The sequence below is a fragment of the Cnephaeus nilssonii genome, assembly GCF_951640355.1.
Source record: "Cnephaeus nilssonii genome assembly, chromosome: 18".
NCBI lineage: Eukaryota > Metazoa > Chordata > Mammalia > Chiroptera > Vespertilionidae > Cnephaeus > Cnephaeus nilssonii.
Genome location: NC_137089.1, coordinates 12,019,760 through 12,033,380, shown reverse-complemented (window position 1 = coordinate 12,033,380; position 13,621 = coordinate 12,019,760). Strand labels below are relative to the sequence as shown.

General features: G+C 39.6%; 1 protein-coding gene across 8 annotated transcripts in view; it reads right to left on the bottom strand.

Annotated features, from left to right (window-relative positions):
- The window catches only part of VPS13B (vacuolar protein sorting 13 homolog B), a 604,787-nt gene that overhangs the window by 518,243 nt on the left and 72,923 nt on the right, over positions 1-13,621 (bottom strand). The window lies entirely within an intron of this gene.

Genomic DNA, 13,621 nt, shown 5'->3' with positions numbered 1-13,621 from the left:
CAGAGGTAAGCCCAGGCCACCGACATGCGGGGCAATTAATCAGGGGGCTCCGTGATTGCCCCAAAGAGGGAGGCCCAGGCCACCCTCTGCAGGGCAATTGATGGTAGGGGGAGGGCCTCCTCGATCAATCACCCCGCAGAGGGAAGCCCAGGCCAACAGCCAGGGGGCGATCGATGGGGGGGTGGAAGGGTGGTGGACTCCGCAACCGCCCCAAAGACGGAGGCCCAGGCCAACCTCTGCAGGGCGATCGATCAGGGGCTCCACAGAACCAGGGAACTGGGTGTGTGTGGCAGCGGAAGCGGGCAGCACCAGGCCAAGGCGGGTGCGGGTGGGGGTCAGGGCTGCAGGGCCAAGAGGCAGCCATGGACGTGAGGCAGCAAGGGCTCCAGCAGCCGGGGCTGGGAGGTAGCCGGGGCTGCAAAGGCCTACCCTTGCACGGATTTTGTGCATCAGGCCTCTAGTTTATATTTGTAAATCTTTAACCTTTCTTTCAAAGTTTTCCATTTAAGGTACTGGATGAAGGACATGAAATTATAAAATATCTGAGTTCCAATTCTAGCTAAATCAGAAATGGCCCATAACATGAAAAGACTCTAAGCCTCACCAGAAAAAGGGAAATTCAAATTAAAACAATATAAGATTCTTAACCTCTCAGATGAGAAAAACCTCTCAGGCTCACCTAACACATCTTCTAGGAATCTACCTGATAGGAACTCTCATGAGTCTACAAGAATATTTAGATCGCCCTGGCCAGTTTGGCTCAGTGGATAGAGCGTCGGCCTACGGACTGAAGGGTCCCAAGTTCGATTCCGGCCAAGGGCACATGCCTGGGTTGCGGGCTCCATCCCTGGTGGGGAGCGTGCAGGAGGCAGCCGATCAATGATTCACTCTCATCATTGATGTTTCTCTCTCCCCCTCTTCCTTCCTCTCTGAAATCAATAAAGAAATATATTTTAAAATAATAATAATATGTATTTAAAAAAAAAAGAATACTTAGACCCGTGGTCGGCAAACTGCGGCTCGCGAGCCACATGCGGCTCTTTGGCCCCTTGAGTGTGGCTCTTCCACAAAATACCACGGCCTGGGCGAGTCTATTTTGAAGAAGTGGCGTTAGAAGAAGTTTAAGTTTAAAAAATTTGGCTCTCAAAAGAAATTTCAATCGTTGTACTGTTGATATTTGGCTGTTGACTTAATGAGTTTACCGACCACTGACTTAGACCATGATAGTATTTGCAGCATTATTTAAAACTAGAGGCCCAGTGCACAAAATTTGTGCATGGGGGGGGGGTGTGTCCCTCAGCCCAGCCTGCACCCTCTCCAATCTGGGACCCCTCGAGGGATGTTCGACGGCCCATATAGGCCCGATTCTGGTAGGATTGGGCCTAAACGGGCAGTCGGACATCCCTCTCACAATCCAGGACTGCTGGCTCCCAAATGCTTGCCTGCCTGCCTTCCTGATTGCCCCTAACTGCTTCTGCCTGCCAGCCTGATCACCGCCAACCACTCCCTGCCAGCCTGATTGATGCTTAACTGCTCCCTTGCCAGCCTGATTGCCCCAACTGCCCTCCCCTGCAGGCCTGTTCACCCCTAACTGCCCTCCCCTGCAGGCTTGATTGCCCCCAACTGCCCTCCCTTGCAGGCCTGGTCCCTCCCAACTGCCCTCCCCTGCTGGCCATCTTGTGGTGGCCATCTTGTGTCCACATGGGGGCAGCCATCTTTGACCACATGGGGATAGCCATCTTGTGTGTTGGAGTGATGGTCAATTTGCATATTACTCTTTTATTAGATAGGATAGCCTACACCTGAGACAATCTCACTGTTAAATTCTGGCACCTTAACTTCATGTAAAACTACTCAGATATTAAAATCATAAAGGTCGCTAAATCTACTGACATGAAAGGCTATCATGAAATATGGGTGAGTAAAATATATATATAGGGTATCCCAAAACAATATATGCAACATACTTTGAATAATTATAAAGACAGTGCTTATTAAAATACATTTCATTTTCAAAATTGAGCTCTCAGCTGTTAAAGTGTGTGTACATTTTTGGGACCCTCTGTAGTTGCCTTGTAAGACAGTTCCTTATAATGGCAAGAAGTGGTGGCTTACCCACACATCATAAAACGCTATCTGCATGGGTTTGAATATTGAAATTAAAAGTTCAGGATAGAACTCTTTATAGAAGCCATTCCTGGAAGAGGAGAATAGTGGATGCATTTTATGTGTTCTTCTCCTTGTTTTCCCTATGTTAATGTCTGTATTGCTTTACTTGGTCCCTTGAGAAATCTAGACTATTATTTTTTGAAAAATCTGTATTATTCTTTTTTCAAACATTTTAAAGAAATTACAATATTTCAAGAAGGAACTAAGAAAATCACAAACTATGTCAAAATGAAGTAACTTCATAAAACATCTTTAAAATGTGAAGATAAGATATTAGCATTATTAATGTATCCACCTACCTCCTCTCCCTGTCCTGACATTGGATTATCAAATAATTTCTTACCTCCTCACTGAAATAAAACTTCACTTAAAACTACCCTACAGCCGAAACCGGTTTGGCTCAGTGGATAGAGCGTCGGCCTTCGGACTGAAGGGTCCCAGGTTCGATTCCGGTCAAGGGCATGTACCTTGGTTGCGGGCACATCCCCAGTAGGGGGTGTGCAAGAGGCAGCTGATCGATGTTTCTCTATCAACAATGTTTCTAACTCTCTATCCCTCTCTCTTCCTCTCTGTAAAAAATCAATAAAATATATATATATATATATATATATATATATATATATATATATATATAAAAACTACCCTACAGAGAAATGACATCAGCAAAAAAGGCAGAATAAGGTATACCAAAAATCTGTCCCTCCATAAAAGCAACAACAAAAAATGTCAAAAGATGTCAAGAATTAACATTTTTAAAAATTCTGAAAACAAACCAAAAGCCTGCAGCAAAAATAGGGAACACTAAAACATGAAAAATGATTTAAAAAATTAAAAAGCCCACCTAATCTCAGTAGTAACAGTGAGCTTTGTAGTATTGTTACTTTCCCATGTTGCGTCCCCTGCCCAGAAGCTCAGCAGTGGCACTGAAGAGCCCACATTCCCAGTACAGGTAGCAGGCAGCAAAGAAAGCAAAGCAGACCTTCTCCACAACAAATTCTAGTTGTTTGTTTTGACTTGTCTGGTGGCTACCAAGATAACCAACTCAAAGAGCTTGCTTTATCTCTCTTAATTCAGAACTCTCCCAAACAACTACGCAGGGGTATTTATAGAAAACATTTAGAGGAATAATTATATTAGTCCATGCTGCCCGGGACAATGTGTAAGAGAAATGGCAAACAAAATGAATTAACCAAAATCTTGGGAGGAAAGTAATTTTAAAAATAGGGTAATAAAAAAAATTGGGCAATAAGAGAATTGAAAAGCTCCAACATCTTCCGAGGAATACAGAAGGCCATCCACATGCTCAGGACTGTGCAGTTGCAGAGGGAGAACTATAGAAAGGTTTTAAGCTCCCAACCCTGGCTGACTTCCAGGGTTTACCCAACAAGAAAAGAAGGCAGAGTTGTAAAATGCCTGGTTGAGTTTTGAAGGCATTCCCCATCAGAAATGATGGAGGCCACACAGCAATAGGATGAAACAGTAAAAGTGCTGAAATAAAAAACTATTGTAATAAAAACAATTCTGGCAAAGCGATCTTTCAAAAATGAAGTGGAAATCTCCCAAGAAAGAAAAGTCCAGGGCCAGAAGCCTTCACTGGTAAATTCTAACAAACATTTAAAGAAGAATAAATACCAATCCTTTTTAAACTTGTGCAAGAAATAGAAGAAAAACTCCTACCTAATTCTTTTCATAAAGCCAGTATTATCCTGATACCAAAGGCAGACAAGGACAACATAAGAATTCTTTCCACAACCCAATTAAAAAGATGAGCATGGACCTAAATTGACATTTCTCCAAAGAGGACCTACAGATGGCCAAGAGACCTATGCAAAAAGGCTCAATGCCACTAACCCTCAGAGAGATGCAAAGTAGAATGACAATGAGGCATCACCTCACACTTAACAGAATTGCTGCCATCAACAAATCAACAAATGACAAGTGCTTGTGAGGTTGTGGAGAAAAGGGAACCCTAGCACACTGCTGGTGGGAATGCAGACTGGTGCAGCAATATGGAAAACAGTATGGAGTTTCCTCAAAAAATAAAAAATGGAACTGCCACTTGACCCAGTAATCGCATTGCTAGGAATATATCCTAAGAATCCAGAGGTACCAATCAGAAAAAATATATGCAACCCCATGTTCATATCAGCGCTATTTACAATGGCTAAGACTTGAAAACAGCCCAAGTAGATGAGTAGATAAAGAAAGGGGTGGTACATTTACACAATGGAAAACTATGCAGCAGTAAAAAAGCACTCTGACCATTTGAGACAGCATGGAGGGACCTGAAGAGTATCATACTAAGCAAAATAAACCAGTCTGAGAAAGACAAGTATCACATGATCTCACGTTTATGTGGAATCTAAAGAACAAAATAACAAACAAAATAGATACAGAGACATGGAAGTATGCAACAGACTGATGAATCTCAGAAGGGAGGGGAGGGGAGGGGAGGGGAGGGGAGGGGAGGGGAGGGGAGGGGAGGGGAGGGGAGGGGAGGGGAGGGGAGGGGAGGGGAATGGATTAACCAAAGAATTTATATGCGTATATCCAACCAAACTGCAAGGTGCAAAGTAATTATACAAAAATAAGTTTTCTATCTATATACATTCACAAATAATCTAACAGGAAAATTAAGAAAATTCTATTTATAACAGCAACAAAATGGAATAAAATACTTAGGGATAATTTAAAAAAGAAGTGCAAGATTTTTAGATTGAAAACTACAAAGCATTGTTGAAACACATTAAAGAAAGAATCTAAATAATGGTAAGACAGACCATGTTTATGGATTAGAAATTTTAATATTAAGATGGCAATAGTTGCCAAATCAATATATAGATCCAATATAATCCCTACAAAATCCCAGCTATTTTGAATAAATGAATAAACTAATCCTAAAATTCATATGGACTTGTGAGGGACCCCAATAGCCAAAACAATCTGGAAAAAAAAGTTGGAAGACTCATATTTTCTCATTTCAAAACTTACTACATAGGTACAGTAATCAAAGAGTGCCACACGAGCATAAGGACAGACATACAAAAAATCAGTGCACTAGAACTGAGAGTCTAGAAATTAACCTTTATGTCTATGGCCACTGGATTTCTAATAACAATGTCGAGATCAAGTGATGGAAAATGAATAATCTTAAACAAATGGTTTTGCAACAATTGGATATCCAAATACAAAAGAACGATGTTAGACCACTACCTCACACCATACCAAAATTAAAGCAAAACTGATCAAAAGGTAAAACTATAAAACTCTTAAAAGAAAATACAGGTGTAAATCTTAATGATCCTGGATTAAGGAACAGTTTATTAAATATGATTTCAAAAGCAAAACAAACATAAATAAATTGAACTACTTCAAAATTTTAAAATTTTGTATATCAAAGGATATTATTCAGAAAGTGAAAAGACAACTAGAGCATGGGAGAAAATATTTGCAAATCATACATCTAATAGGGGTCTAGTGTTTAGAATATGCAAAAAACTCCCACAACTCAAAGGCATAAAGACATACAATCTAATGAAAAATGAAGGAGGACATGAATAGACATTTGTGCAAAGAAGATACAGAAATAGCCAATAAGCACATGAAAAGATAGTCAACATCATTAGTGATATAAAAATCAAAACCACAATGAGATGCCATTTTACACCAAACAGGACAAATATAAAAAAAGAAAATAGCTCTAGCTGGTTTGACTCAGTGGATAGAACGTCGGCCTGAGGACTAAAGGGTCCCAGGTTCAATTCCGGTCAAAGGCACATGCCCGGGTTGCAGGCTCAATCCCCAGGGTGGGGCGTGCAGGAGGCAGTCTATCAATGATTCTCTCTCATTGATGTTTCTATCTCTTTCCTCTCCCTTCCTCTCTGAAATCAATAAAAAAATATTTTTTTAAAGAAAATAACAAATGTTGGCAAAGATGAGGAGGAACTGGAACCCTCACAAACTAAAAGTAGAACTATATAATGGTACAGCCACAATGTAAAATAACTTGGCAGTTCATCAGAAAGGTAAATATAGATTTACTATATGACCGAGCAATTACATGAACTGAAAGTGTGTTCATATAAAAACTCATACATGCAAGTTCATAGCAACATTATTCTTAACCAAAATATGGAAACAACCCAAATGTAAGACAACTAATGAATGGATAAACAAAATGTGAAATATTTTTCAGTCATTAAAAAAATAAAGTGTTGATACATACTACAACATGGATAAACCTTGAAAACATACTAAATGTAAGAAGGCCGATAGAAAATGCCACATATTTTAAGGTTCTGATTATATAAAATGTCCAGAATCCTAGATAGAGACAGGGTTTGTTTGTTTGTTTATCCTCATTCGAGGACATTTTTTCCATTGATTTCTAGGGAGACTGGAAGAGAGAGGGAAAGACAGAAACATTGATGTGAAAGAAACACATCGATTGGTTGCTTCCTGCACGAGCCCTGACCAGGACCCAGGCTGGGGAGGAGCCTGCAACAGAGATACGTGCCCTTGACTGAAATCGAACCTGAGACCCTTTGGTCCGCAGGCTGATGCTCTATCCACTGAGCTAAAATGACTAGGGGGAGACCGGGTTTCTTTTTTCGAATTTTAAAATTGTTCTGGAATTAGAAAATGATAATGATGATGAATGCAAAACAATGTGAATATACCAATAATCAATGAATTGTAGTTTAAAACACTTAATATGTTGACTTTCATGTTATTTGGATTTTATCTCAATAAAAAAAAAACAAAAAAAACCCTAAAGTATTCAGAACTCTGTTCCTAGGAACACCTATCCAAGCAACTAACTATTGCCTTCTCTCACTCAAAACAACAAAAACAAACCCTGGGATCAGACATCTCTCTTAATTAGCATGTTATAAGTTAAGTATATAGTTTCACATTAAGATTTCTATGGCGTTGTCCATACAACTTCCAAATATTTATTAGAAATATGTGGCTGTACCGAAATTTACCTTTCAATCCACAATCCTGATCACAGTTTACCATAAAACCAATAGATAGGAATGAATAGACCAGGAAACAAATATGCACTGAATAAAATATTCTTTAAACCAAACAACTAAAATAATAGAGATCAAGAGACAGTAGGAGAGACAGTAGGAAAAACAAACAGGACCCAATTCACACATTTATATTTCATTGTCATCACTGGTTTCTTTTGCTTTTCCAACATTGCAGCCATTTTTTAAATCATTTTCTTTTCTTTAATTAAGGGTTTAAATATTGAGAGGTGGTTCTCTACTATGCTCTCAAATTTCTGTTTATTAGTAGTAATACTAAGTAAAGAAAACAGATATTTGTAACATGTACATATAAAAATGTACAATTAATCTAGCTATCTATCTTCAGTCAGATACGCTATGATATTTGAGAAGTCCTATGGCGCAGCAAGAGTTTTGTTCTTATAACTACAGCAATATTTACTTATAAGGCAAAATTATACTTGGGATTCTTTATATAAGTGGGTCTTTACTATTTCATAACAAATACAGCTACTGTACATGGTACTTTAACTTTCAAGTCATCATACGTCACATAAAATAGTTCCCAAATGGATAACATAGACTTAAACAAAAACTTAAACATATGCAAATTTTAAAAGATTAATTTATTCTACCTTTTAATAATGCCCAAGGGTAGAGGGCCATTCCCTCCTTCGGATTCAATTTAATTCAACATCAAAGGAAATAATTCACTTTGTACAAAAGCCAGAATTCAATAATAAACAAGTAAGTTATATCATACACATAGGACATGTTTTTGTGGTTTGTTTTACTTTCCAGCTGTAACGAACTACAAATAAAAGTACATTTTATTATACGTCTGTTAAGTACTCCAGTAGCATTTGAACTAAAATAAACTATTTTAAAATTATTTGGCAATAGATTGTAACTTACACAATGTACCTGCTGTTTGTATAATATCAATGAAGAGGGTTTTTTTTTTTTCTTTTGTTTTTGTCAACTCTGAAATATTGCTAACAGGCTAACAAGTATATAGGAAATGAACACCCATGTATCCACTTCATAAACCCAACTGATTAACCCATAATATTATACCATATTTACTTCAGAGGTTTTAAACAAATCAATAGCTTTTACAACTTTTTTAAAGCTATTTGGGGTGGGGGGCTCATTAAAATGTCAATGAAAATGCACAATAAAAGTATAATTTTCCTTGTGATTTATGTCACTACAAATTTATTTAAACTTTATTTAAAATAAAACAGCTCAATAAAATTCATACAAAAGGTATCTAACAACTTCTGAGTTTACCTTATTTTTTTGAAATATCACTAAACTTATATTTTAACAGTTAAGTTGGTGAAAATAATTTATTTAACAAATGGCTATTTCACATATCCCTAAGTCCTAGTCTGAACATATGTTCATTTTACAGAATAGGTTTAAAAACTATCAGTGTAAACATTACTCTCTAGGGGAAAATAAATCCTAATGTAACTAGTGGGATAAACAACTCATTAAAACTAAACTTGGAAAAACTCCAGGATAAATTTAAGGAAATAGAAACACACCGGTCTTGATCGTGTAGTAGCAAAGACTGAAAATGAATATGCCCTAATTAACAAATACTTTAAAGACTCTACTTGTACCATCTGCTGACATTATAATACAGAGCTGGTGAAAATTCTGGACCAATATAGCATCTCTATAAAGAAAATTATTCCTCCAAATTTTTAAATAAAAATGTGGAAGTGGTTCTTATTACTCAGTGCAAAGGAATTAACTTATACAATCCATTCATGTTCATAGGAATACCATAAAATTTTTGCCCTACATAAACTCGAAGAACAGCCATCCATTCTTTTAAAATCAACACACCTCACAGCAGTTGAAAGAATAGCCTCAGAAACAGCTGGATCTAAAGATTTATATAGAATCCCCAAATGCAAAGTTTGAACCTACAAATTAGTTCCAAAAATGTATTTTTGTTATTACTCATATCCTGTACAGTAAAATAAGATTAGATCACTTTTTCCAAAATAAAATGAGTACAAAACTTCACTAACTCAACTTAGAAATGAAAGCAGTTTTAAAAGCTGAGAAATTTATATTTAGTTCTGTATACAATGACCCTTTAACTTACACATCAATACTTAAAAGAAGTTTTTAATTAAATGTTAAGTAAAATAATTGGTTAAATTAGCTCTTCTTTTCTCTTTCTGATCCCACCCCACTCCCCAGAGACAACCACTTTTTATGAGTTTAGCAATACATACCCACAGACCTCTGCCTACTTGTTTTTTTTGCATTCATAGATACACATATAATTTTAATGAATATATATGTGTATATGACTACAGCCTCCATTTAGTGACTAAACAGCATATCTTACAGATCATCAAGATCTTTCAACATTAGTATATATACTCTTACAATGGTCTTTTTAATGCCTGCTTGGTATTTTACTGTTTGAATCAAGTTTCATATTCATCAGCATTTCTCAACATCCTCACTAGTATTAACTATTATACTTTTTAATTATAATGATGTTTAGCATTTGCAAATGGCTGTAAAATATAAATTATATCCTGTTTAATTACAAATATATTTTGTCATTTTTCAAATTTTCTAAAAAAATATCATTATTTGAATTTAAATGTTAGATAATAGATGAACAAATAAAATGGGAAGTAAACCTTGTCTATCATTAAAGCAAAAATACAATAACTGCTTGATTATTATAACATAGAAAGTCCAAAATCTTATAATGAAGTATTGGTGGTGGCAAACAAATAAAATACCAAAGAAGCAAATGCTCTCCTTCATTAATCTCATCATTTCCTAAAAAGTTGTTCAATTCCTCTACTGAAGTAAAAGTGTTTTAACTATTCAGAAAAAAAAGAGAGAAATAAAGTATATTTATGCAATATATCTATATCATAAAAGGCCTGTGGTCGTCACGCCATAACGGCGGAACGACCAAACCAGGGGTCCTCAAACTTTTTAAACAGGGGGCCAGTTCACTGTCCCTCAGACCGTTGGAGGGCCGGACTATAGTTTAAAAAAAAAAAAACTATGAACAAATTTCTATGCACACTGCTAAGTCGGCTGCTAAGCAGGACAGACAGTGGCGGCAAAAACACCTGGCGGGCCGGATAAATGTCCTCGGCGGGCCGCATGTGGCCCGCAGGCCGTAGTTTGAGGATCCCTGGACCAAACAAATGGTCACCAGGAGGTGCAAGGAGCACCTCTCGCGGGACGGGATTCACGGCTCGCGAGGCAGGGTCCTCGCGGGGCTGGCGGGGCCCAAGCGGCGGAGTCGGGGTCCGCAGCTCACGCAGGGCGGGTCTGGGGTCCTGCTGGTGCTGAGGGCTAGGTCTCGCATGCTGGTCCTCTAGTGTATATCCTCTCTAATAAAATGGTAATATGCAAATTAACCATTACTCCGCTACATAAGCCACGCCCACCAGCCAAGCCACGCCCACCAGCCAATCAGGGTGAGTATGCAAATTAACCCCAATCCAAGATGGCTACAGCCACAGAGAGCAAGGTTTCCCAGGTAACAGAGTAAGCCAAGCTTTCCATAGCCATTGCAGGCCTAAGCCTCCACTCAAGCTACAAAGTTTCAATTATAGAAGGTAAACAAATTCAAACAAATGGTGTTAGAATGGAGCTTGAGAAAGCAGGCCAGGGTTGCCGGCGGCAACAGGGGAAGCAAAGCTTTCCGCACACCCTGGCCGGGCTCACCCGCTTAAGGTTACAAAGTTTCAATTGTAGAAGGTGAATTAACTGCCACAGAAATGGCTGCCGGAGCCCCAGGCTTAGCTCCGCTCCAGGCTACAAAGTTTCAATTGTAGAAGGAAAATAAATTCCAGATACCAGGGCCTCCCCTTGGGTTGCCAGGGGGCGTGGCCGGCCTGCAAACCACCACAGGCCCCTCGCTCAGGCCGCCCCACACCCCAAGGGAACCCCCACCTGATCCGGGACACCCTTCAGGGCAAACCAGCTGGCCCCCACCCATGCATCAGGCCTCTATCCTATCTAATAAATGAGTAATATACAGATTGATCATCACTGCAACACACAATATAGCTGCCCCCATGTGGTCAAAGATCCTGCCCCCATGTGGACACAAGATGGCCACCACAAGATGGCCAGCAGGGAGGCACCTGGCCTGCAAGGGAGGGCAGTTGTGAGGGACCAGGCCTGCAAGGGAGGGCAGTTGAGAGGGACCAGGCTTGCAAGGGAGGGCAGTTGGAGGTGATCAACCCTGCAGGAGAGGGCAGTTAGGGGTGACCAGACGGGCAGAGGAGGGAAGTTGGGGGCAAACAGGATGGCAGGGGAGCAGTTAAGCATCAACCAGGCTGGCAGCACAGTGGTTAGGGGGTGATCAGGCTGGCAGGCAGAAGCGGTTAGGGGCAATCAGGAAGGCAGGCAGGCAAGCAGTTGGGAGCCAGCAGTCCTGGATTGTTAGAGGGATGTCCGACTGCCCATTTAGGCCCAATCCCACCAGGATCGGGCCTAAACGGGCAGTCAGACATCCCTCCAGGAGTCCCAGATTGGAGAGGGTACAGGCTGGGCTGAGGGACAACCCCCTGCCGTGCACGAATTTCGTGCACCGGGCTTCTAGTATATATATAAAATCAGTAACATTCAAATAGAACCTTGAAAATTCTGATTAGGAAAACGACTAGAATTTTAGTTCAACTTCAGTCATTCATTAAAGTCATTGGTTTCTGATTTGGCCAAGAGCACATTTTACATGTATTACTTAAATAAAAAGTAAATAGACTAGGTTGTCAAAAAAGATTACAATCTGAATCAATCAGACAACAAAAGAACACTGAAATCACTGAAAAAATTACCAGCTTATGTCAATGAATATTCACTTGTGCCTACCATAGATTCAAGGTTTTGACATGTCCTCCATAGAAACAAGGATGGTCCTTACGGAACTTAAATTTTTGAAAACAATTTAGAAAAGTTATTAAATAATCACACCAACTAGATGAAAATCACTTCTATGAAAAGAACAGTGAAAAACAGGAACAATATCCCACCCTTAGAAGAATGTGACCTAACCAGTGAAAATGTCAATTGGACCAATATCTGAGGGGTGAATAAAGATTATTTAGGCTAAGACTAGTGAAACAATATGGTGAAAGACTAGGTTGAAAGAAGACAAACTGAAAAAGGTCCAAAAGGTTAGAGAAGCCCTGGCCGGGTGACTCAGTTGGTTGGAGCACCTTCCCATACACCAAAAAGTTGGAAGTTTGAGCCCCCTGTGGGGGCACATAGAGGTATGAGAGGCAACCAATCAATCAATGTTTCTAACATCGATGTCTCTCTCTCTCTCTCTCTCTCTCTCTCTCTCTCACACACACACACACACACACACACACACACACTTCCTCTCTCTAGAATCAGTAAAAAGACGTATCTTCGGATAAGGATAAAACAAAATTTTTAAAGGTGGGAGAGGACAGGGAGGAAGATAATCAGATGAATCTAGACAGCCAAGAAGGGCCCAGATCTGGAGGGTATCAGAATGTTTTAAGAATTTTTATTTCTATAATAAAAATTTATGTCTTCCCTTGCCTAAAATACTTTCCCCCCTTTACCCCTCAATCACCACACTGTTGTCCATGTCCATGGAGCCCAACTAGGCGGAGTTGCTAAGCCAACACAGCTGGGAGGGGAAGGAAGGGTGCATGCAGGAGACAAACTTTAAAATGTATGGATATTGCTAAGACAGGCAGCTTGCAGATAACCAATCATAAGACAGTAAGGCGTATAAACTAATCCCAAGGATGTTGCTAAGGCAGAATTCTTTGAAAAGACCAATCAGGAGCTAGCAAGGCTGTATCCACCCCCTAGGTTAAAAAGTATGGCTTATGGCCCTAACTGGTTTGGCTCAGTGGATAGAGCATTGGTCTGCAGACTGAAGAGTCCCAGGTTTGATTCTCGTCAAGGGCACATGCCCAGGTTGTGGGCTCAATCCCCAGTAGGGGATGCAGTGGGCAGCCGGTCAATGATTCTCTCTCATTATTGATATTTCTAGCTCTCTCTCCTTCTCCCTTCCTCTCTGAAATCAATAAAAATATGTATTTTTTTTAAAGTGTGGTTTATGGCCATGTGGGACTCTACCCATAAACTAACAGACTTTAACACCCAACTATAATATGGAAAGAAAGTTTTCCTGGAACCCCAGTTGCACCTTTTCCAGGACTGGCTTCTCTCAATAAACTACTCCCTTTAACCGTTTTTGTCCGTGACTTCATTCTTCGGTTTCTGGGACAATGAACTCAGACTCAAACACCCCACATTTTGGTATCACTGCTATGAAGATAAAATTGTTAACAACCCAAAGAATTCTAACAAACTCAACTCTTTCTCCTACTCCAAAAAATAAGTACAACTACTCCTAATACGCACTTGACAAGTTTTCACTT